At 38.6% G+C, this 22,702-nt stretch overlaps 1 long non-coding RNA gene across 1 annotated transcript in view; it reads right to left on the reverse strand.

The window, feature by feature from the left end:
- LOC136885701 (uncharacterized) overlaps nt 1-22,330 on the reverse strand; it is a 31,709-nt gene extending 9,379 nt beyond the window's left edge. The window contains exons 1-2 of the long non-coding RNA XR_010861582.2: nt 22,232-22,330; nt 6,426-6,595 (exon numbers count right to left, since the gene is read on the reverse strand). This is a non-coding gene — a long non-coding RNA (uncharacterized lncRNA). The remainder of the gene's footprint in view (nt 1-6,425; nt 6,596-22,231) is intronic.
- Between the last annotated feature and the right edge of the window lie 372 nt (nt 22,331-22,702).

The raw sequence follows: 22,702 nt of genomic DNA on the forward strand, positions 1-22,702 counted from the left end.
GTTCCGAATGAGTAATTTTACGATACCAGTGTAGTTTGTTACTGGACATTATAAATTTTCCAGGTAACTCATTCCTGGTTGTCAGCATTTTGCCCCAGTGTGCCAAATTTTATGGCAGGTGTTCGGTTTTGATTTGACTGCCCCTTAAAATGGAATAGCCGCTTCATATTCTACCTCAAGACAAGTTCTTTTAGGTGAAGCAGCTTCTTCGCATACCTCAGTTTCAGAAGTTCCAAATATTATGCAAATTTATGCAAAACTTTTCTTTATATAAAGAAGAAGCCGACACCTTAGAAATTTTCGTACAAACTACACAAATTTTGAAAAGCCTAATGAATCAATATTAAGAAAATTGCATGATCCTGCATATTACAAAGAAAATGCTGGGAATGATCACAGAAGAACGATTTAAAGAATACGGGTAAGCATGGACGAATCAGCAGACTCCTAGCTGTAGGAAAGTAGGAAACTTTATGGTAGGTGTGTTAGATAATGAAACCGTTTCCAAGGGGTGTTTTCTGTTAACGTGTAGGGAAATAGCATCGAATCATGTAACAATGGCTTGCTTTTTCAATGAATCTCTGCAGTTATGGGGTACAAGTTATGTTTTACTCTTAATTATGGATGTTGCTCCATATATGAAGAAGGCCTCTCTGAACTTCCCCTACATGATATACGTAGCTTGTGTAGTGAATGGTTTGCAGAGAGTATGTAAGCAAATCCGTACATTGCATCCTGAAGTTGACAAATTGATTTCAAACTGACTTGATGAAAGCACCAACAAGAATCTATTTGTTAGAGCAAAAACTCCAGATGTTGCACCTCCAGCTAGACCCATTGTTACTCACTGGGGGACATGGTTGGAAGCAGTATGCAAACAATTTTGAAAATTTTAAATCAGTGAGAGATTAACTAAAATACCAACGATGGGTCGATGTTACTTGCGATTAGTACCACTATGTGAGGAACACCATGGATCCGAGTTGCTTACAAGTACTACTCCTGTGTGAGGAACACTACGAGTTAGCTACCTGTGATGAGTACTATTACGAGGGGCCAATGACCTGGATTTTTTACCCCTTTGGATAACTAGGATCATCTCCAGAAATAAGGCATTGAGAATCGGATCCACTGATTGTTTTGGATTCGTGGTCATCTTTTGATCATTCGTTTTAGATTCTAGTCAGTGGATACATCTTTAATGTTTAATTATAGTTGCATGTTGTTGCAGCTTGTACCATTGGGGGCTGATGACCTAGCTGTTAGGCCCTTTCAAGCAACAATCATCATCAGCTGAAATTCTATTGAATTATATATCTGCAAAAATTGAGTTATTTTGTCTTCTTGCATAAAAAAATTAGAAACCTCAACCAACTTGTTAACCAACACAATGAGATGCATGATGCTGAGGAAGAAATTAATTCACTTAAGACATCCCAAAGTGAAAGCTATTAAACAGAAATTTAAAAAGTATTTGGTAATAATTATGGATTCCACTATGTGTAAGATTGCTGAAGTTTTTGAAGGGCAAGAAGACATTGGTGAAATTGAAATACTGAGTGCGAGTGACATTCCTGTGATGAAATATGCAAGAGTGTCCTTGTGAAGTTGAAAGGTCCTTTTCCTAGTGTCATGCATTGCTCCAAGACAACCAACACCAGTTGGTGAGGGAAAACTTCGTAAAATTCATTGCAAGAGTGAGCTCTTAATCTGCCACAGCCTCAACTTGATTTGGTGAGTGATGTGTTTAAAGTGTTTACAAAATTTCAATATTGAAACAAAATGACAGATGGCAGCTAAAAACTATCATAGTCCAGTTTTGGTCAAAAATGTGTGTAGTGTCATCTTGTAGCTTAATTCAGACAATACATACAGTATTTTTTTATTTTTTTTTGCTAGGGACTTTACGTCGCACTGACACAGATAGGTCTTATGGCGACGATGGGATAGAAAGGCCTAGGAGTTGGAAGGAAGCGGCCGTGGCCTTAATACATACAGTATATGATTCTACGATTCTGTTTGGCACAAAGTTCATAGTCACCGAGTTATCAAAGGGAAAATATATTAGGTCACTTGTAATAGTGATCAATGTCCGTGCACTGATGAACAACCAATCAGGATCCGTATGCTTCGCCTCTCCACACCACTATTACAGCTGTTCAGTTCACACAGAATATAACCTATGTACATCCAGCAAAGTACAAAGTTCACAAGAACTGTTTAGATAGTGTAAAAGTTATCGTATTTGGAGGACGATCAAGATCTCTAGACAGTCTTGTATGTGATCAATGTTTCAAAAAAATAGTTTTTGTTCCACAAGGAGTATATACATTTTTCTGGTCGACTATTCACGCAGAACTAGAACTAGTTGAAGAAAACATTGAATGAGTTAAAACCTAGAGATACCTTGAATGTCTGGTAAATTCTGAATGGGAGTTTTCACAAGAAGTCTATAATAGAATCAAACAAGCTTGGAACACTTTCAAGAGATTGAAGTTATTGACCAGTGAACACCTCAGCAATAGGCTCAGGCTTCACATGTGATGTAACACGTTTTCAACAATGTCTTTTTAAATTTGATTTGAAGATAAATATTACGTACCTCCTGTGAACTAGTTTTTCCATTTTCTTAATTTTCATCTACTATGTTAATTATTTGGCTCATTAACTTGTTTTGTACTTTTCTTTTGTTAATCATTAAACAAACTGAAGCGTGACTGTGTTTCCTCCTCTCCCCCCACAACAAATACGATCCCACTGACCTCAGGTTTCCACGCCTCTTCCACATCTTTTCCGTAGTTGTTTTGGTCGACCTGTAAGGTATGTTATATGTAACCTCTAGTATGTGTTTAAAGTTCATGTATTTTAAGATGCATTACTGTCGCATGTTTTATGTTTGTGTGACCTGTTCCAAGGCGACAGTGTGTAATAAAATGACTACGTAATGTGTTTAATTATGAATTCTCATTAATTTAAAGATAATCAACTTGAAAATTTAATACTGAAATTCTAGACAATACATTAGCAAAATGTGACCAACCATTGTCAGCTGCCACCTTTCAATTCTGTTTAATTTTATATATTTTTTTCCATTTTTATAAATATGTTTATTTCTTATTACATAAAAATTCATTCCCTTGTGATGAGGCATGGCTCCACTTGAGTGGCTACATACACAGTCAAAACAACCTCTATTGGAGTGCAGAAAATCTCTACCAGCTGCATGTCCGTCCACTTCACGATGTAAAGATAGGAGTTTGGTGCGCAGTAAGTGCTCGCAGAATTACAGGGCCTACCAACAAACAGATGCCGACCGATATAGAGGTCATTCTCAGGCCATTCTTTCAAGAGCTGAGAGAAGAAGAGAGCAGTAATTCACACAAGATAATGCAACTGCACACACTGCTGATCGTTTATGGAGATAATCAAAACTTATAAAATAAAAATCCTAGATGGAGAGCAGCTGTTAATACAGTAGGTGGTGCCAAGTCTGCTTTGGGAAGAGGTACGGGGTGAGTAGAACTTAAATGTAACTACACATGATAATCTATCCTTTTACATTTACATACTATCATTTTCTCCTTTTTCCAGATTTGGACATAACAGTAATATACAGAATTTGTTCATTTCCTTCAATTAAAACATAGTCCGTTTTATCCAAGAATAAGAGAAATCCACCACCACTCTAAACAAATAGACCACTGACATAAGCCTATTTTAATAGTTATTAAGTATCAATTCCTGGAGTAGAAAGGACATTTGTAAGTTAAGACTGGTTGGAGATTTTAAGACGAAGTGTAAAAGTGCATATTTTCAGCAAGAACGTGTTTCTCATGAACAAGATATAAACACAACAAGATAAGAATCCCAAGACTAGCATTTAACTACTCCCTTTAATAAGGATACTTGAAATAAGTGCTGTTAATTGGAATCTTCTTTGTCTTCTTAAAAAGTTTCATGCATAAGGAACTACATCTGAGGATGTCCTAAAACAGGACAAAACATGTCTTAGTTTAGTGGTATTCAAACTTTTTGGTTGGCATACCCCAAACATCCAATTTTTTCCCCTTTGTACACCCGCCACCTCCGAAGTAAGAGTATATTGCGATTATACCAGAAGTAACAAATATGCAAAATAATCTTAACTTCCCCATCTTCACCTGCAGCTTATCCCACTCGCTCAGGGTCTATGCACACAGAAGCATGAAAGAATTGTGGCAGGGATTTAAGGTCGCATGCCCTTCGTTACACCATGGGATTTTCAACAAAATTCCACCCTAGCAACACCAGGAATCAAACCACCGTAGCCGGGATGAGAGGTAAGCAACTAAGCCCCTACGCCATTCCGTTCCCTAATAACAAATATGTATTGTGTATAATAGTCGCTGAGTGAAGGAAACCTCTTAACTCCTTCGGAGCAAAGTTTACAGAAGAAGCACAAAACCGAGCGGTCAGAAATGGCCGGGGGACTGTTCCTGCCATTTTCAGTGTTTAATGATAGCCCAATTATTCGACCATTGGAGTCTTCTGTGGCATTCACAAAGCTAATGGAGAAACGTGTTTCTCACGAGTGGAATTAAGAGGTTTTCATTGCGAGCAAAGATATATAAATAAGAGTATAATTATTAATGCAACGATTACTATTGTACTACATACACTGGTAGTGAAGGAAAGTTGAAGTGAAGGAGTGGATTTCAAAACCAAAGTAAGCATTTTTACATACCTAGTCAATGGGAGGTACATTGTTTTTCATGTTTTAATCGGCTGATGATGACCTGGACTAGGGTCGAAACCGGTACCACTTTTACTTATTAAATAAGAATGTAATCACTGCATTTCTTATTCTTTTGTATTAAATAGGTTGAACCTCTATTTCAATTTTAACCGAGTGTCTGCAAACCTGTTTACGAGGTGTCTGTGTGTCCGACAGCTGAGCGACAACATTTTGAACATCAAATGCAATGCCAGGTAGGATTTAGACTAATAGTTTCACTAGAAGTAACTTTCTATAAATGTTAATTGTTGCGATGTGAGGAGGAAAGGCTGCGTTATACTGGCTAGAAAACTATCATTATTTGTATCAATGTGATATACTATTGAGACAAATCAGTGATTCCACCTAATCAATACCAATTTATTTGCCTTTGGCAAACAAAACTGTAGTAAATGTTTCATCTAGTGACTAGACATCAGCTACGTCTTGTTTAGGTGTGCTATTTACAGCAAGTAAGGACATTTTAAGACATTTGAAAACTTTAAAAAGAATTTAGCTCAAACTAAAGCAATGTGTTATGGAAAGCGGAGGAGGGTGAAACTATCAAATTATGGTTTAAAACACTTATCATTAAAATGGCTTATAGCTAAAAATACTTCTCATGTCATACAACACAGTTTTTCAAGTTATGTAGTTCTTATGTTAGCGTCTCAGATATTCTGAGAATGTGACGATTTGTCTTATGGCAATGCATCTCATTTCGAAATGAGTTTTCAAAATTCAGTTATGTTTGGGTGTCAAAATTGACAACCTCATTAGAGTTGGCATTCCACAGAAGGATCTTAAGGATTGTTTGGCATTAGACTGCATTTATAAGTTGGCTGACAGTCTGCAACCCAATCTATAACCGGGAATAAATGGGAGTAATACTGTATGTATGATGGAATCTGTCGTGGAAAATAGTCATTATGATTGCTGTAAGAAAAACTTACCCCCACCCGGTCAACATCAAGAGTGTTATTTTCCCTTTACATTTCTAGACAGTAGTCTCCTGGCTGTTTCTGCCTTCTATCTGGTGTTGTACTGGTGTGTGTAGAAAAGTGCTTGTTATCGCAGTGCAGCAGGGAAGTGAGGGAAGAATGTGTCCTCAGCTCCTACACTGGTGTTTCGTGTGGGGGAGGGAGATTGTAGTTGAGAATTGGAGCATTCTAGCTTGTTTATGTTCTTAGTTATTAAGTCATATTTTCTTCCTAGTATCTTTAGGTCAATTAGGATATAATACAGGGGACTTTCGTGCTCTAGGATGTCATTTAAATTTCAGTCTTGAGTTTGTCCAAATAAATGGGAATGTTCTCTTAATTTTTCAGTAATTTCCTTGTGTTCATTGTTAATATTAGCAAATTAGTATGTATTAGGTACAATCTGATTCATTTCTCCCTATACTAGCTAGCGACCAAGTGTCACTGTGCCAGCCATGCAGTTCCAAGTGGTGCTGCGACCAAAGTTAAAACAAAAAGACACCGTAGTATGTTAATAGAAAGAATATATGGTCATTAGCAAATTTAATCTCCATGTAACAGATTCTCACACACTCCACTGCAATTCTGTCATTAATACAAGAACTGGTTTCTTAAAAACAAACTGGAACAATCTATCCAAGGTATTTAAAGTAAAGAGCTACTTCTAAAAGTCGAAATGGAGCAACACAGACCTGTTTCTGTACAGAGGAAATCATTTCTCATCACAACTTGTTGCAGCACCAAAAACTTGAGACGACGGTGATTGAGCTGGGAAGTTTGTCTACACCAGGGCCTCTTCCAGTCTTCTCTGAGCTGCTTGATCTACCAGAGCTGAACATTCCACCTTCAGAGTCCAGCTTACCTAGAAAATACAAGAAACAACCAGTCAGTCACACCTATACAGCTGACTCAAGAATACATGATGTGCAGTAAGAAACTCTCCTCCCAAAAGAAAATGGTCTACCTTCTAACAAAGTATGGGGAAAGTTATTCCAAAGAAAGGCTATGAAACCATAGGCCTCAGACAAGTGTACAGGGTCTCAAACCCAGACCATCCAGCAGTGCTTTTAATCTCCCAGACTTAAGCACCAGTACAGGAGGCACGTGCACATATTCAACCTAGCAGTCGCCACTCAATTTCAGCTGTTAACATGATGAGACAGTTATTTTCGTATGTAGAACTTGCTTTAAGCAATAGTCTGCTCAACGCGTATGAGAAGCATTTGTTCAGCAATTTATTGGCGAAGTGTCACCTCCATGTAATTGTTAATAAATTGTAAATACATTTAATCTACTGGCTCAGTGCTAAATAAAAAACATGTGCACACACAAACAGTTTTAACATTGTTTAAAACCTGCTGATCAAGCCACAAGAGTGAGGTATCGTGAGTGGTGTCTTACATCACTGAATAACCATTTGACCCATAGCTTATGTTCCTTTTGGATGAGGCCTGGTTTCATCTTAATGGCCATGTGAACAGTCAAAACTATTACATATGACAAGCTTTAACAACTTCATTTTAGATAAAAAGCCAATGTTGACTAAAGTCAAGTAGCAAATATTTAAGAATAACTTAAATATTATATATAAGTGGTCCGCATATTCAATACATAATTGATTAAATCTAGTACATGTATCTTCCACTAAGGGGCATCACCTGGAATAAATTACAATATATTAGATATAAAAATTACATTACTAGATTGGAAAGATATTAGATACTTTTGTACACAAGGACATTTAAAATAAATTTATTAGTAAACTTCGTTAAAGTTACAAGTCATATAGTCAATAAAATTGGTTGAATTGTTCATTGAACTCTTGATAATAAAGTTAGTTGGAAATAATCTTACGATTTTATGAATAAAACTATCGTTGTGAATAAAAACATTCGATTTAAAATATTTCTTTTAAGATCTTTGATAGACATTCCTTAAATTGTATTTAAGATTGAACACTTCAGGATTTAAAGTCAACACAGGGCCAGAGCAGTCAAGTTATTTGTAGAACTGAATGTTTTGTCTGAAATTAAAACTAAGAGAGATAAAAGAAATGATTTAAATTGTGTTACTTCCTTGTTATTGGCCCCCCGAGGAAATTTACATTTATCTGGACTAGAGGAACAATCCAACGAGTAATATAAACAACCTTTGAGAAGTGTAACATCTTTTATTAGGAATTGATTAAAGCAAAAGTTAGAAAGAAATGTCTTAACTTTTCACATGCTCTGCGACACTCTGATCGTTCCACAGCCCAGAACATTCCTTCCCACTTCCCCTCCACACTCGCTGCTCAACGTAACAACTACTGGTACTTGTTATGAATTCAGATCGACACCTCAGAAGAGAGTACTTTTCTGTGCATCGGGGCCAATAACAAAGAAGTAACTATTTAAATCACATTATTTCATCTTCCTCCGTGGCTCAGGCGCCAGCCTCTTACCGCTGGATACCATGGTTCAAATCCCAGTCACTCCATAAGAGATTTGTGCTGGACAAAGCAGAGGCAGGACAGGTTTTTCTCTGGGTATTCCAGTTTTCTCTATCATCTCATTCCAACAACATTCTCCAATATCATTTCATTAATTAATCATTGCCCCAGAGGAGTGCGACAGGCTTCGGCAGCCAGCACATTTCCTATCCTTGCCGTTAGATGGAGGCTTCATTAATTCCATTCCTGACTCATAATATATAAGTAATAATAATAACAACGTAAACGTTTCCACCTTTTGAATACTAAAATATATTCACAAAATTATAAATTACACGGTACTAGTTTCGACCCATCTAGGGGTCATCAGTCGTATTGAAGCAAAGATCACTTTTGGCGAAATCCTAAGAAAATGTTATTTTAAAGAATAAGTGAATGTGGTAGATGAAATGAGATATTATGGTAATAGTTAATAATACAAGGAATATACATACTAAGAGGTTTTTAACAAAGAATAAAGTATAAATGGGGTGTTGTAAAAATTATAATCATGGAAATCAGTAAGTTCTTGTATTGAAATGACATGACATGACTTTTCCGAGACAATTACACTTTCTCCCGCACCCTTCAGCTCCTCCTTAAGCCCTCTTCCTAAGCTATATATAATTTTATGTATGTCATTTCAATAGAAGAACTTACTGATTTCCATGATTATAATTTTTACAACACCCCATTTATACTTTATTCTTTGTTAAAAACCTCTTAGTATGTATATTCCTTGTATTATTAACTATTACCATAATAACATCTCATTTCATCTACCACATTCACTTGTTATTCTTTAAAATAACATTTTCTTAGGATTTCGCCAAAAGTGATCTTTGCTTCAATACGGCTGATGATGACCCCTAGATGGGTCGAAACTAGTACCGTGTAATTTATAATTTTGTGAATATATTTTAGTATTGAAAAGGTGGAAACGTTTACGTTATTATTATTACTTATATTATTCTCAGTTCAATACGGACCAAAAACATGAAATTCATAACCATTAATTACTGACCCAGTCGAATGACTGGAAACAGGCTGTGGATTTCCTTTTCTATTATTTCATCTTCCATCTCTTTACTTATACCTAGTTTTTCTTTTAATTTCAGACAAAACATTATTCAGTTCTACAAATAACTTTACTGCTCCAGCCCGGTGTTGACTTTAAATTCTGAAGCCTTCAATCTTAAATACCATTTAAGGAACTTTAACAAAATTTACTAATTTATTTTAAATGTCCTTGTGTATTAAAGTTAATTTATCTTTCCAATCTATTAATGTAATTTTTATATCTGATATATTGTTGTAATTTATTCCACCTGGTGATGTCTTTTAGAGGAAGAATCATGTACTAGATTTAATTATGTACGTATTGAATAGGCGGACGACTTAAATGTAATATTCAAGATATTCACTGCCTGGTCATAACTATTGGTGAGCAGAAAATCCTAATGGTGCTAATGAAGTCCCTCATTATGATAGGGAGAGTGGCGTTTGGCGTTCGCCGCCGCCCCCCCCCCCCCCGAAACGGCAGTGCAGCGTGCGATTTTTACTAGCGGGGTAAACACAGAAAAAGTGTATCGAACAAATCCTCACACATTGGAGGAACTGGAAGACAACATTACTAGTGAAATCAGATATATTACAGTAGCAGAATTCTCTCATGTCAGCCAGAATTTGGTTACCTGTATAACCGAGAACGGATGACACTTCCAGCATCTTTTATGAGGTAAGATTTCACACACTTAAAAAGCATGGCAGCCACGCGCGACATGAGTCTGGCTGAGGCAGCTGCCATAGGGCAGTGTACAAACACCATGTGCTCAGTCAGTTTGTATGAGAGACCCTGTATTACCTAAACCGTGCAATCTGCAATTCATCCTACAAAATTAGGAACTGACAACAAGCTCACAGAATAAGTTCAGCAAATTCTTGATATGCACTAAGTCTCGACTAAAAATCCCAGAACTACATTTTCTGTTTAATATATCTGCTAGGTTCTATTCAGTGCCAGAGAAACTTATCCCTAAAAGAATTCTTAATACTTCCATGTTTCCTACCTAAAAGAAACATTTTAGAGACAAACTTATCACATTATCTGTCTGGTACAAGTCATTTGTTCCAACTACAGATAAGCATGACCTTTAAAAATGAACATATTTTGGTTTTGTGACAAATGGGTACCATAAACTCCACAAGAATTTGGGAGAAGGAAGGGAAGTCACAGAACAGCTCTGATTAAAAATCTGTCTGATCAGAATAATTACTTTAGTGAGAATGATGAAACTTTGAACATATCTTCACAATATGAAATCATAGAACTCTTTGAAGATTTTGGTAATAATTGGGAAAAGGCTAGGTCAGGCAACAGAAACCTTTCTGGACAATACAGAATCTTAGAAAGGGAGAGGAAAAAGTAAATAAAGTGTTTTGGGTATATCAGGTGAACTCTTAGCAGATTCCAGGGAATCAGGGAACCCAAAAAAGAAATATTCTGAAAATCTTCTCAAAGTAAAAGGAATTCTATCTGTTGTAGTCTCAGACCTGAAGTAGTGAAACATAACAGGAAAGCAGAGACGAAATTTGTTTTAAATTGGACCGACAGATGGTCTTATCATGATGACAGGATAGGAAAGGGCTAGGAGTGGGAAGCAAGTGGCCATGACCTTAAGATACAGCCCCAGCATTTGCCTGGTGTGAAAATGGGAAACCACAGAAATATCTTCAGGACTGCCAACAGGAGTTTTTACCCACTATCTTCTAAATGGGGGAGATGAATGCTTCAGTGTGTAATACAAAGAGGGTGGATTCATAAGCAGTCCTAATGTCAACTGATGAGGCAGAATACTTTTAGCTACTTTTTCTTTTGGCATTATTTCTACTGGTTCCTGGTCTTCATAGAAGGTATAGGTTATAGACCCAACATAGCAGTGGCTCCGGGGAGCTCGCAATGCACTAAATAGGCTTGCCAACATCAGCACCTTATCCACAGATAATGAATAAGAATGATGAATGGTAAAAGAGCTACAAAATATTGGTCTGGACTGGTTAGGTCCTGCTAGCGACAAGACCATAAAATAAAACCAAAAAATGGCATTATTTAGCTTCAAGCTGTTTCAGTTTTAATTCTCCTGCACATGAGGACTTTTCTTTCTCAACCTCCATTGCACAGGTAAAAAATAAGACGAACGGTGAGAACTGTTTTCCCATGTTCCCCCCTCTCTCCATGGCCAAAACCAACATCATGCCATTGAGCCGAGTTATGGTATGGAAATATAATCTCTACGATTGACGCTCGCCCCCAAATGAGAGTTGCTTAGTGTGATTTGCTACCTTCAAACAGAAGGGAATAGTGCAGCCGACATTAACCGACGAACGAGTTGGGTATAAGGGCCAAAATGTATGAGCAATGGAGTTGTGCAAATGGTGCAGGAAGTTTAAGAAGGGCAGAACAATGTTCATGATGGTGGGGCACAGATTAGGCCTACACTGTTCAACAATTTGACAATGAGGTTCGCAAGCGTAAGAGTTTTGAGAAATTTCCGGCAGTTTCAAGGTCATCTGTTTACAAGACCCTAACAAATCACCTGCACTACAGGAAACTGTGTGGTCACTGTGTTTCAAAGATGTTTGATGACCACAAAAGTCACCCGATGGCAGCAGCATTGACATTCCTCAGCAGTTATAAGGCTGAAGGTGGCGATTTGAAGAAAATTGCAACTGGCGATGAGAACAGGGTTAGTTATGTCACCCCTGCAGCAAAACAATCGCGACAATGGATTCACACACACACGCCAAACAAACCGAGAAGGTTTGAGCAAACATTCAACAATATGAGTGCTACAGTCTTTTGGGACCAAAAAGGTGCATTGCTTGTTGAGTTTATGGAATGGGTCTACGATCAATGCAGCTGTTTATTGCCAGACTTGGCAACTGCAGAGAGTTATACAGAACAGACTAAGAGGCATGCCGACATCTGGAATTCTCCTGATTCATGACAACGCTCACCCTCACAGTGCTCATGACATCAAACAACTGAGGAATTTGGATGGGACGTTTCTGCCCACCTGCCGTACAGCCCTGCTTTAGGGCCGAGCGACTTCCATCCCTTTCAGGGAGAGAAAAAATGGCTGGGAGGGCAGAGGTTTGAGGAGGATGAAGATCTTCAAACCAACGTTTGTGTCACTTAACTCAGTGACACCAACATACTGTGCAGAGGGGATAAAAATGTTTGTCTACAGGTATGAAAAATGCCTCAACCTTCATTCATTGTGATTATGTTGAAAAGTAACCATATTTGTATCTAACATTTGGAAATGAATTGATTTAGCCATGTACAATTTTCTTATTTATGACCCACCGCAGGTTAAAAAAAAAAAAAAAAAGCAGCCTTCGTAAGGAAGAATACTTTTGGGACAGCTAGATTGAGAAAGGATCTCTCCTCTGCTACTTCAGGCCTCTTAAAACTCTTTTTCCACGATTCCAACATATGAAGTAAATACCAAAACTCCACTGGAAAAATGGGGGAGATGAAGCTGCTTCAGTGTGTAATACAGACAGGGTGGATTCATAAGCACTCCTATATACACTATTGCACAGTTGGCACAATACTTGTTTTTCCTCTATGTATAATGTTTCTCCTAATTACACAAACTTTAGTACAATGTATCTCTTGTTGGCCACAATGCATTGTAAAAGCATCTGGCAACAAACAATTTTTAAATATTTATCTCTTTCCATTGTTGTACAGATTTGAATATCAATATACAATACCATAAGTTGTTTTATACAAAATAATAAAAACTGCAATTATGCATTGATATATGCACTATAAAACTTAGCCAATCAATTTTAAATCGTATGAATAGTGTATTTCTTATGGGCATATTGATCTTGAAAGAAAACGTGCAAGTATGCCAAAATCTGCCCTCTATGTAGTAAGATTAGCATGGAATGATAGTCAAGTACCTTCTGATTCAATGGGTGGGTAGGAGATAGGGATCTGCGCTCAGATGGCCTTCACTTAAACCACAGTGGTACGTATAAGTTAAGAAATTTGATTGGAAGGGTAATAGGGAGGTACATTCAGGGAAACGGGGTAGTCTAAGGAGCGGTGATAAGGGTCCAGAGATCTGAAAGTCAAGTAGGGATGACAAAAATGTTAGTGTTGAACTGTAGAAGTATTGTAAAGAAAGGAATAGAATTAAGTAATTTAATAGATATATATTTACCAGATATTGTAATAGGAGTTTAATCGTGGCTGAGAAATGATATAATGGATGCAGAAATTCTCACGGCACTGGAGTGTGTATCGTAGAGATAGGATAGGAATGGTGGGAGAGGGAGTATTCATTCTGGTGAAAGAAGAATTTGTAAGCTACGAAAAAGTTAAAGATGAGACACATGAAATTCTAGGTGTAAGGCTCATTTCTAAAGATAATAGGCAACTTGATATATTTGGAGTGTACAGACCAGGAAAGAGTAGCACTGACGCGGATTCAGAATTATTTGATAGGATAGTCGGCTATGTGGGAAACGACATGGAAAGAAATGGGATTGTAGCGGGAGATCTGAATTTGCCAGATGTCAATTGGGAAAGAAATGTGAACGACAGGAAGCATGACCAACAAATGGCAAGTAAGTTAATAGGACAGCTGATTCAGAAAGTGATGGAACCAACCAGAGGGAAAAATATCCTGGATGTGGTGCTGATGAAACCAGATGAGCTCTATAGGGAAACTGAAGTAAGAGATGGTATTAGTGATCATGAAGCTGTTTGTCGTAGTCAAAAATAAATGTGATAGAAAGGAAGGTCTTAAAAGTAGGACTATTAGGCAGTACCATATGGCTGATAAAGCAGGCATGAGGCAGTTTCTAAAAAGTAACTATGATCGGTGGAAAACGGTAAATAAGAATGTAAACAGACTCTGGGATGGGTTTAAAGAAATTGTTGAGGAATGCAAAAACAGGTTTGTACCTTTAAGGGTGGTAAGGAATGGTAAAGACCCACCTTATTATAACAGAGAAATAAAGAGACTAAGGAGGTGCAGACTGGAAAGAAATAGAGGTAGAAATGGCTGTGGAAGTAAGGAGAAATTGAAGGATCTTACAAGAAAATTGAATCTTGCAAAGAAGGCAGCTAAGGATAACATGATGGCAAGCATAATTGGCAGTCATACAAATTTTAGTGAAAAATGGAAGGGTATGTATAGGTATTTTAAGGCAGAAACAGGTTCCAAGAAGGACATTCCAGGAATAATTAATGAACAAGGGGAGTGTGTATGAGGATCTTCAAAAGGCACAAGTATTCAGTCAGCAGTACGTAAAGATTGTTTGTTACAAGGATAATGTTGAGATAGAGGAGGAGACTAAGGCCAAAGAAGTAATAAAATGTACATATGATAACAATGACATTTACAATAAGATACAAAAGTTGAAAACTAGAAAAGCGGCTGGAATTGATCAGATTTCTGGGGATAAACTAAAGACAATGGGTTGGGATATAGTACCATATCTGAGGTACTTATTTGATTATTGTTTGGTCAGAGGAGCTATACCAGATGAATGGAGAGTTGCTATTGTAGCCCCTGTGTATAAAAGAAAGGGTGATAGACATAAAGCTGAAAATTACAGGCCAATAAGTTTGACATGCATTGTATGTAAGCTTTGGGAAAGCATTCTTTCTGATTATATTAAACACGTTTCTGAAATTAATAACTGGTTCGATAGAAGGCAGTTCGATTTTAGGAAAGGTTATTCCACTGAAGCTCAACTTGTAGGATTCCAGCAAGATATAGCAGATATCATGGATTCTTGAGGTCAAATGGACTGTATTGCGATTGACCTGTCTAAAGCATTTGTTGATAGGGTGGATCATGGGAGACTACTGGCAAAAATGAGTGCAATTGGGCTAGACAAAAGAGTGACTGAATGGGTTGCTATATTTCTAGAAAACAGATCTCAGAGAATTAGGGTAGGTGAAGCTTTATCTGATCCTGTAATAATTAAGAGGGGAATTCTTCAAGGCAGTATTATTGGACCTTTATGTTTTCTTATATATATAAATGATATGAGTAAAGGAGTGGAATCGGAGGTAAGGCTTTTTGCGGATGATATTCTGTATAAAGTAATAAATAATTTACAAGATTCTGAGCAACTGCAACGTGACCTCGATAATGTTGTGAGATGGACAGCAGGCAATGGTATGTTGATAAGTCAGGTTGTGAGTTTCACAAACAGAAAAAGTCCTCTCAGTTTTAATTACTGCGTTGATGGGGTGAAAGTTCCTTTTGGGGATCATTGTAAGTATCTAGGTGTTAATATAAGGAAAGATCTTCAATGGGGTAATCACATAAATGGGATTGTAAATAAAGGGTACAGATCTCTGCACATGGTTATGACTGAGTTTAGGGGTTGTAGTAAGGATGTAAAGAAGAGGGCATATAAGTCTCTGGTAAGACCCCAACTAGTGTATGGGACCCTCACCAAGATTACCCGATTCAAGAATTGGAAAAAATCCAAAGAAAAGCAGCTCAATTTGTTCTGGGTGATTTCCGACAAAAGAGTAGCGTTACAAAAATGTTGCAAAGTTTGGGCTGGGAAGAAATGAGAGAAAGAAGAAGAGCTGCTCGACTAAGTGGTATGTTCCGAGCTGTCAGCGGAGAGATGGCGTGGAATGACAGTAGACGAATAAGTTTAAGTGGCATTTATAAAAGTAGGAAAGATCACAGTATGAAGATAAGGTTGGAATTCAAGAGGACAAACTGGGGCAAATATTCGTTTATAGAAATGGGAGTTAGGGATTGGAATAACTTACCAAGGGAGACGTTCAATATATTTCCAATTTCTTTGAAATCATTTAGGAAAAGGCTAGGAAAACAGATAGGGAATCTGCCACCTGGGCGACTGCCCTAAATGCAGATCAGTATTGATTGATTGAAATCAATAACTGCACCCACCTATAAACAAGGGAACAGGAAGTATTTCAACCACTATGAAGGTTATTTCATTGATCGGTATACCAAGTACAGATGGTGGCGATTGTTTTAAGAGGGAGTACAACTAGGCAGCCATCCTCAATGTAACACTAACCAGAGGGGGAAAAAAAATGGAAGGTTATCTGACACTTCGAAAAATTAAGGTATCAGCCAAAAAAAGACCAGGGCCACGAAGGGCGTGATAATAAAAGACTCCCTAGGCCTCGGGGTCAGAAAAGAACAAGATTTGCCCAAGGGAGGTCTGATAGGATAGATGACATTGAGGAGCCTGACACAAGTGGAAGCAATGGCAGGAGTCAGCTGAGGACCCCATGGAGCCCCTTTTAGTCACCTCTTACAACAAATAAGGGATACCATGGGTGTTATTCCACCACCCCCACCCAGAGGGGGGTTACCAAGTACAGAGCTTGATAGCTATAGTCACTTTAGTGCGGCCAAAGTCCAGTATTCGGGAGATAGCGAGTTCAAACCCCTCTACCGGCAGCCCTGAAGATGGTTTTCCGTGCTTCCCAGTTTTTATACTAGGAAAATGCTGGGTCTGTACCTTAATTACACGGACGGTCTGGAGATAAAAATAAATAATTTGGTCAGTTTGGCAAAAAAAAAAAAAAAAAGCCAAAATTGAAAGGATTGAGTTTTTCCTTTCTTGTAACGAAGTTATTTCGTTGAATTCAAACAATTTATCTCTTCAATAATGCTTTGTTTGCCAGTCTGCACATGGCAGAAATGGGCGTGGAGTCTGCTTTCATTTTCCCGCCAATTATCATTTTACGTATTCCCACATTATGCCAAATGTAACAAGTTGTATGATATCTGTATCATAGCTATATTAGGAGACTTGCATGGAATTTTTTCTTTCCAGAAATTTTTCAAATAGTAGGAATCTTAAAATCTAAAATTTTAGAACAAAAATTACACAAACTTCAGTACAATATATCTCCTTATATCAATTATCCACCTGTTGTAATTTCTTGATGCATGCAGTACTTTTGCATCCCTCTCTTGGCATAGGCCAGAGTAAAGTGTAGCTTCCACCAAAGTCCGAATCTCATCCATGGCTGTGACAAAATGGAAGTTGCTGAGGTATGGGTGGTGCTGAGTAGTGACATTCAGAGCACAAATAGTATCCAAGTGTTATGAAAGGTGTTGCTCACAGGATCAGTCGTGCTGCAGTAGCACCTTCTGGTCCAGTGAGGAAAGCAATGGCAAACTCATCTTGCCTAGTACACTTCACTTGGGCTCTGCCATTGGCTTTTGCGGTTTCCCTATAATGGCATAGCCTTTGGTGATGCTATTTGAGGATCCAACCAGCCTCTGGACTGATGACCAACAGACAGATATAAATTTTGTACAGAAAAATCCAATACACTTTTTTTTTTTTTCTAGTGGCTTTACCTATTACAGAACTATTTAAAATAGTGGCTTTACGTTGCACCGACACAGATAGGTCTTATGGCGACAATGGGATAGGAAAGGCCTAGGAGTTGGAAGGAAGCGGCAGTGGTCTTAAGGTACAGCCCCGGCATTTGCCTGGTGTGAAAATGGGAAACTACGGAAAACCATCTTGAGGGCTGCCGACAGTGGGATTAGAACCCACTATCTCCCGGATGCAAGCTCACAGCCGCGCACCCCTAACCGCACAGCCAACTGCTACATCCGGACAGGGAGGGGGGGGGGGGCAAATTAGGTTCGCTTTGGTCGCCTGGGATGTCATCCAGAGTAATTTACATTTTAAATATTGAGACTTCAGTTTATGGGCTACAGATTCATTACATCACTTCACTGCCTCCGACTACCGCATCAAGAGACACGAATTAGGCCTATGTTGGCTTTTTGAATAATAAAAAAAACTAGAATAACACCCCTCATTAAAGATCCTCCTGTGGGTGGGGGAAGTAGAATAACACCCACGGTATCCCCAGCCTGTCGTAAGAGGCGACTAAAAGGGGCCCCAGGGGCTCTGAACTTTGGAGCGTGGGTTAGCGACCACAGGACCCTTAGCTGAGTCCTGGCATTGCTTCGACTTGTGCTAGGCTCCTCACTTTCATCTATCCTATCCGACTCCTCTTGGTCAACTCTTGTTTTTTCCAATCCCGATGGTATTAGTTTCCCCAGGCCTAGGGAGTCTCATTTTCACGTGGCCCTTGACTTTTGGCCGATATCTACATTTTTGAAGTGTCTGGTCCGTTCATTTTTTCCCTCAGATTTGTGTTACATAGAGGACGGTTGCATAGTTGTACTTCCCTTTAAAACAATCACCACCACCACCACATTAAAGAAAACCCATTACTAAGCCATGAATTTGACATGCGTGGACGAAACGTTAGGATCCCTTATCATAGAAGAAATGGCTATCAAGCCCAGAGTACACTATAATCGTAATCCTGATCAGCAACAGTTCTGGAATAGGCCTACTTGAGATGCTGGAAGGTAAGCTAACTAATCAATTCGCGATTATACCTTTCTTTTAGATGTACTATTTGTAATAGGCCTAAAATATCTGTAAGTTTTTTGCTATTGGTTTTACGTCGCATCGACTCAGATAATTCTTATGGCGACGATGGGATAGGAAAGGGCTAGGAGTGGGAAGGAATCGGCCCCAGCATTTGCCTGGTGTGAAAATGGAAAACCATCTTCAGGGCTGCCGACAGTAGGATTCGAACCCACTATCTCCCGGATGCAAGCTCCCAGTTGCGCGCTCCGAATCGCACGGCCAACTCGCCCGGTAGTTTTGTATTATCTTAGATGCTATTAAGAATGACACCATACCTTTTCAGAAAAACCTGTCACTCTGGAGTTGTCTTCCTTGGTCATATGTGATTATCTTGTTCGAGTCGCGGAAGAAAATTCCAACTGTGAATCGTGCTTGGGACAGATATCCTCGGCCACTACTGACAGTCCATTGATGTGCCTCATTAGGATGAAAGATCGTGGAGCATTACGCTGCCCCTCAAAAAATAAAAATAAAATGTTTACTTCCTGCAAAATATGTTGAATTTTACGCGTCACTCATTACGTTATCTGGGAAATACGAATTTTTTGCTATTTGCTTTACGTCGCACCGACACAGATAGGTCTTATGGCGACGATGGGATAGGAAAGGCCTAGGAGTTGGAAGGAAGCGGCCGTGGCCTTCATTAAGGTACAGCCCCAGCATTTGCCTGGTGTGAAAATGGGAAACCACGGAAAACCATTTTCAGGGCTGCCGATAGTGGGATTCGAACCTACTATCTCCCGGATGCAAGCTCACAGCCGCGCGCCTCTACGCGCACGGCCAAAACGTTTTTGTTGTTCCAAAGTTCATTGAGGCATTCAAATGTGACGAGTGTAATCAGAGAGTACCGACTGCAACTTTCATTACAAAACTTCTAAAACCAATACCGGTACTCGACAATGAATCTCATACAATTACAGATGCTCATGACTTGGAAAAGAACTTCAGGACAAAGCCTTTAAGTTCGAAGCTCTTAAAAATATGAGTGATACGAGCAGTGATCATGGTAAGTCATTTTTAAATAATTCCAAATACCACTTAAATGTGTTTTACTTTACATTAAATCACTCGAAATCACATTTAGGTGGTCCTAACTTCATTATTCGTCGATTTAGCGTAAGCAACGGAGCAGCATAGCACGATGTCGAGACCTCTAGCGGACGTTCGTAAAACGTCTTGCATTTCTATCGGTCCACTTCCCGACCTTTTATATCCCGTAGGCAACGGTGCAGGATCCACCGGCCTTCGATCATATATCATATTAATGCTCTAAGCCACCGGCAAAGGGTGAGAACGGGCTCCGCCGCTGCTGTTCGTGCGTCTATATGACGTCATGTATGACGTGTTTAGAAAGTTTAGGTTTGCAATCATGGCGGATAATTCGAAGGGACGTGTAGCGACAGCTTAAATGTATGAATTATTTTCTGGTATATTTGGCTGTTTGAGACGAAACAATTCACAGGCACTAGATTGGATTAAGGCTTCACTAGCTGGTTCATAAAAAAGAACGGTCCGATATGATGCGGCTGACGTGACGTCGCAGAAACTTCTTGAGTATGAGCATTGGACAGGTCTGGTCTGGGGACAAGCAAGCCCCCAGGTTAGGGCCGCGAAGCATCCCTAATGGAAACAATTATTCGCCGAAAACCACTGATAGTGACAGGTTGTAATTCACCGAAATCCATTGATCGTGTCAGGTTAAGTTAGGTGCGACAGCATTGCTAATTGAGCGGCTGTTATTACTTAGAATTGTTTCAACCACCATTCGAGGAGTGATTATGAAGTTCTTTTACTGCCATACATTATGACGCTGTTAAATCTTAATACGGAGCAGGGAATAAAAAGTAAAAAAATAAATTTACGAGGATGGAAAGTAGGCCTAACTGAAGTGCGATATTTAAACATTTACCGTCTTACTAATAAACGGTGTATAACTTTTATACAAGGTTTATACACCGATTATGTGAAATTCGTTACTAATAAACCGTATATAAGCCTCCTGTGTATACATCTGTTATAGTTATTCATTGTATTGCTTATACAGACCAGGACCCTTGTATAAGCGTTGTATAGCAGCGAGTAGCGGAAAAAGAAACGAGTGAGCAATTTATTTTCGTGGTATTTGTCTACAGTAATATAATCGAGGTGAAATATTCGACTTATCCATTCAACATTGAAAGAATGGACGATAACGTTGATCTTCACGATATTTTAAACATAGAAGACATACACCATTCAGAGGTTATGGACGCTAGACATCTTCGTAAAGTAAAACACTTTAACGAGACGGAGTGGCAATGAATAACTATAAAATAAATTATGGTTGGGCGTATTTTTGTGTAATAATGTGTTGCTGCTTAATAGACTTTGATATTGCGAGTTTATTATACATTATCTGCCCCTACAAAGATCTTTCTCAAACTTGAGTACCTATAAAATGGGACATATTCCTCGAGATAAAAAATGGCATAACTTGAAAACCATACGTAATATGATTTCCATACTTTGTAGTTGAATACGCAGAAATATGTATAAATGCCTAATAGAAACTTTTTTGATCAAACCTTTCGTTTAGCTACAAAATAGGTTTTCCTTTCTCCTGAAAAGTAAGGATTTTGGAATGTGTACGGTACACTTTTCAACTCGCCAATTCAATTACAATTGCTTGCGTTTTCCGTACTATCCCAGTTAGGAGCTATTGATCTTTTCTTAAGCCATTCCATTTCTTTTTTTGGCGTTCATTACACAAGCAAGCTGAAGAAATGTTGATATCAGTATAAGCCAATTTCCAGCTGTCTCAGTGTTGCAACTGCCTTTTCGATATGCCGTGCTACTGTGCGACTTTCCGGAAAGATGTGCTCGTAGATAACCAGCAGAAGCGATCATAAAGGCGGTGAACGTGCGAAATACGTCAGTGAACTGCAGAAAGATTCCTACGCCTTGAAACGAGTGTATACGTGCTGCATAGTAATACAATGCGTATACCTCGTTTATTAGTAAGAAAAATGTAAAACACTTATACAGGGTTTATTCACTGTTTAACTAAACAAGAGTTAAACTGTATAAGGACTTTTTATTAGTAAGACGGTTAACATATACTGTAACCACTGCCTGCTCGATCTGCATTCGATGGCTGCAGGCAGTGACTGTAACGTACCCCTTCGCAATTTTTCCAGAAGGAAACGCATGGTTTCTTATAAGTTTGAATGGGAAAAGAAAAAGAGTAAAATGAATATAATTACCGAACGCAAATACGCGCAGTACTTTTCCACACCAGACATAATTTATGTAAATAGAACAATAACCTACTTCATAGCTATGGGAATATTTTCTTAAGTTCCAATTTGACAGAAACCTAGGCCTGTTCCAGGTTTCATTTTAACTAAACAATAGTTTAGCTCAACTACAAATCTAAGGTTACGTCGAGCGAAAGTTTACAGATTTCAACAATTACATTTAGATTATATTCAATCAATTATCTGAAGACTTAAAATATTGTTAATCTGAGCACATGTAGCCTAGCCTTACCTGTTATCTTCTTGTTACGAATACGCTCGACACAGACTTCTAGCACTTGCCGAGTTGGACTGCGAAGCTGCAAACCAAAGACTGGCAGAAAGAGGACTGGGACGTGACACGTGACGTTCTACCCAATGCCGCGCGTCTACGGGTCCAATTCACGGCCGGCTTGATCCCTCGCTGCACACGTTTTAAGGAGCTAGCAGGTCGATACACTGCCTGCTCGATCTGCATCCGATGGCAGCAGATCGAGCAGGCAGTGGGTCGATATCAAAGAATACTATTCACTCTCCATCTTACTCCTTGGACTTATTCTCTTTGCTCCTTGGCGTCAGCTGCTGAAGGAAAATACCTTAGGGTAAGGTAGAAATATTATAATTTATGCTTTACTTCACTATTCACGTAAATAAGAGGCACATTTTATAATTAAACATTTGTTGTATAGTTTCATACGTCATAATGCTTTATGGACATTTTTAT

This window comes from Anabrus simplex, chromosome 14, assembly GCF_040414725.1.
Source record: "Anabrus simplex isolate iqAnaSimp1 chromosome 14, ASM4041472v1, whole genome shotgun sequence".
Lineage (NCBI taxonomy): Eukaryota > Metazoa > Arthropoda > Insecta > Orthoptera > Tettigoniidae > Anabrus > Anabrus simplex.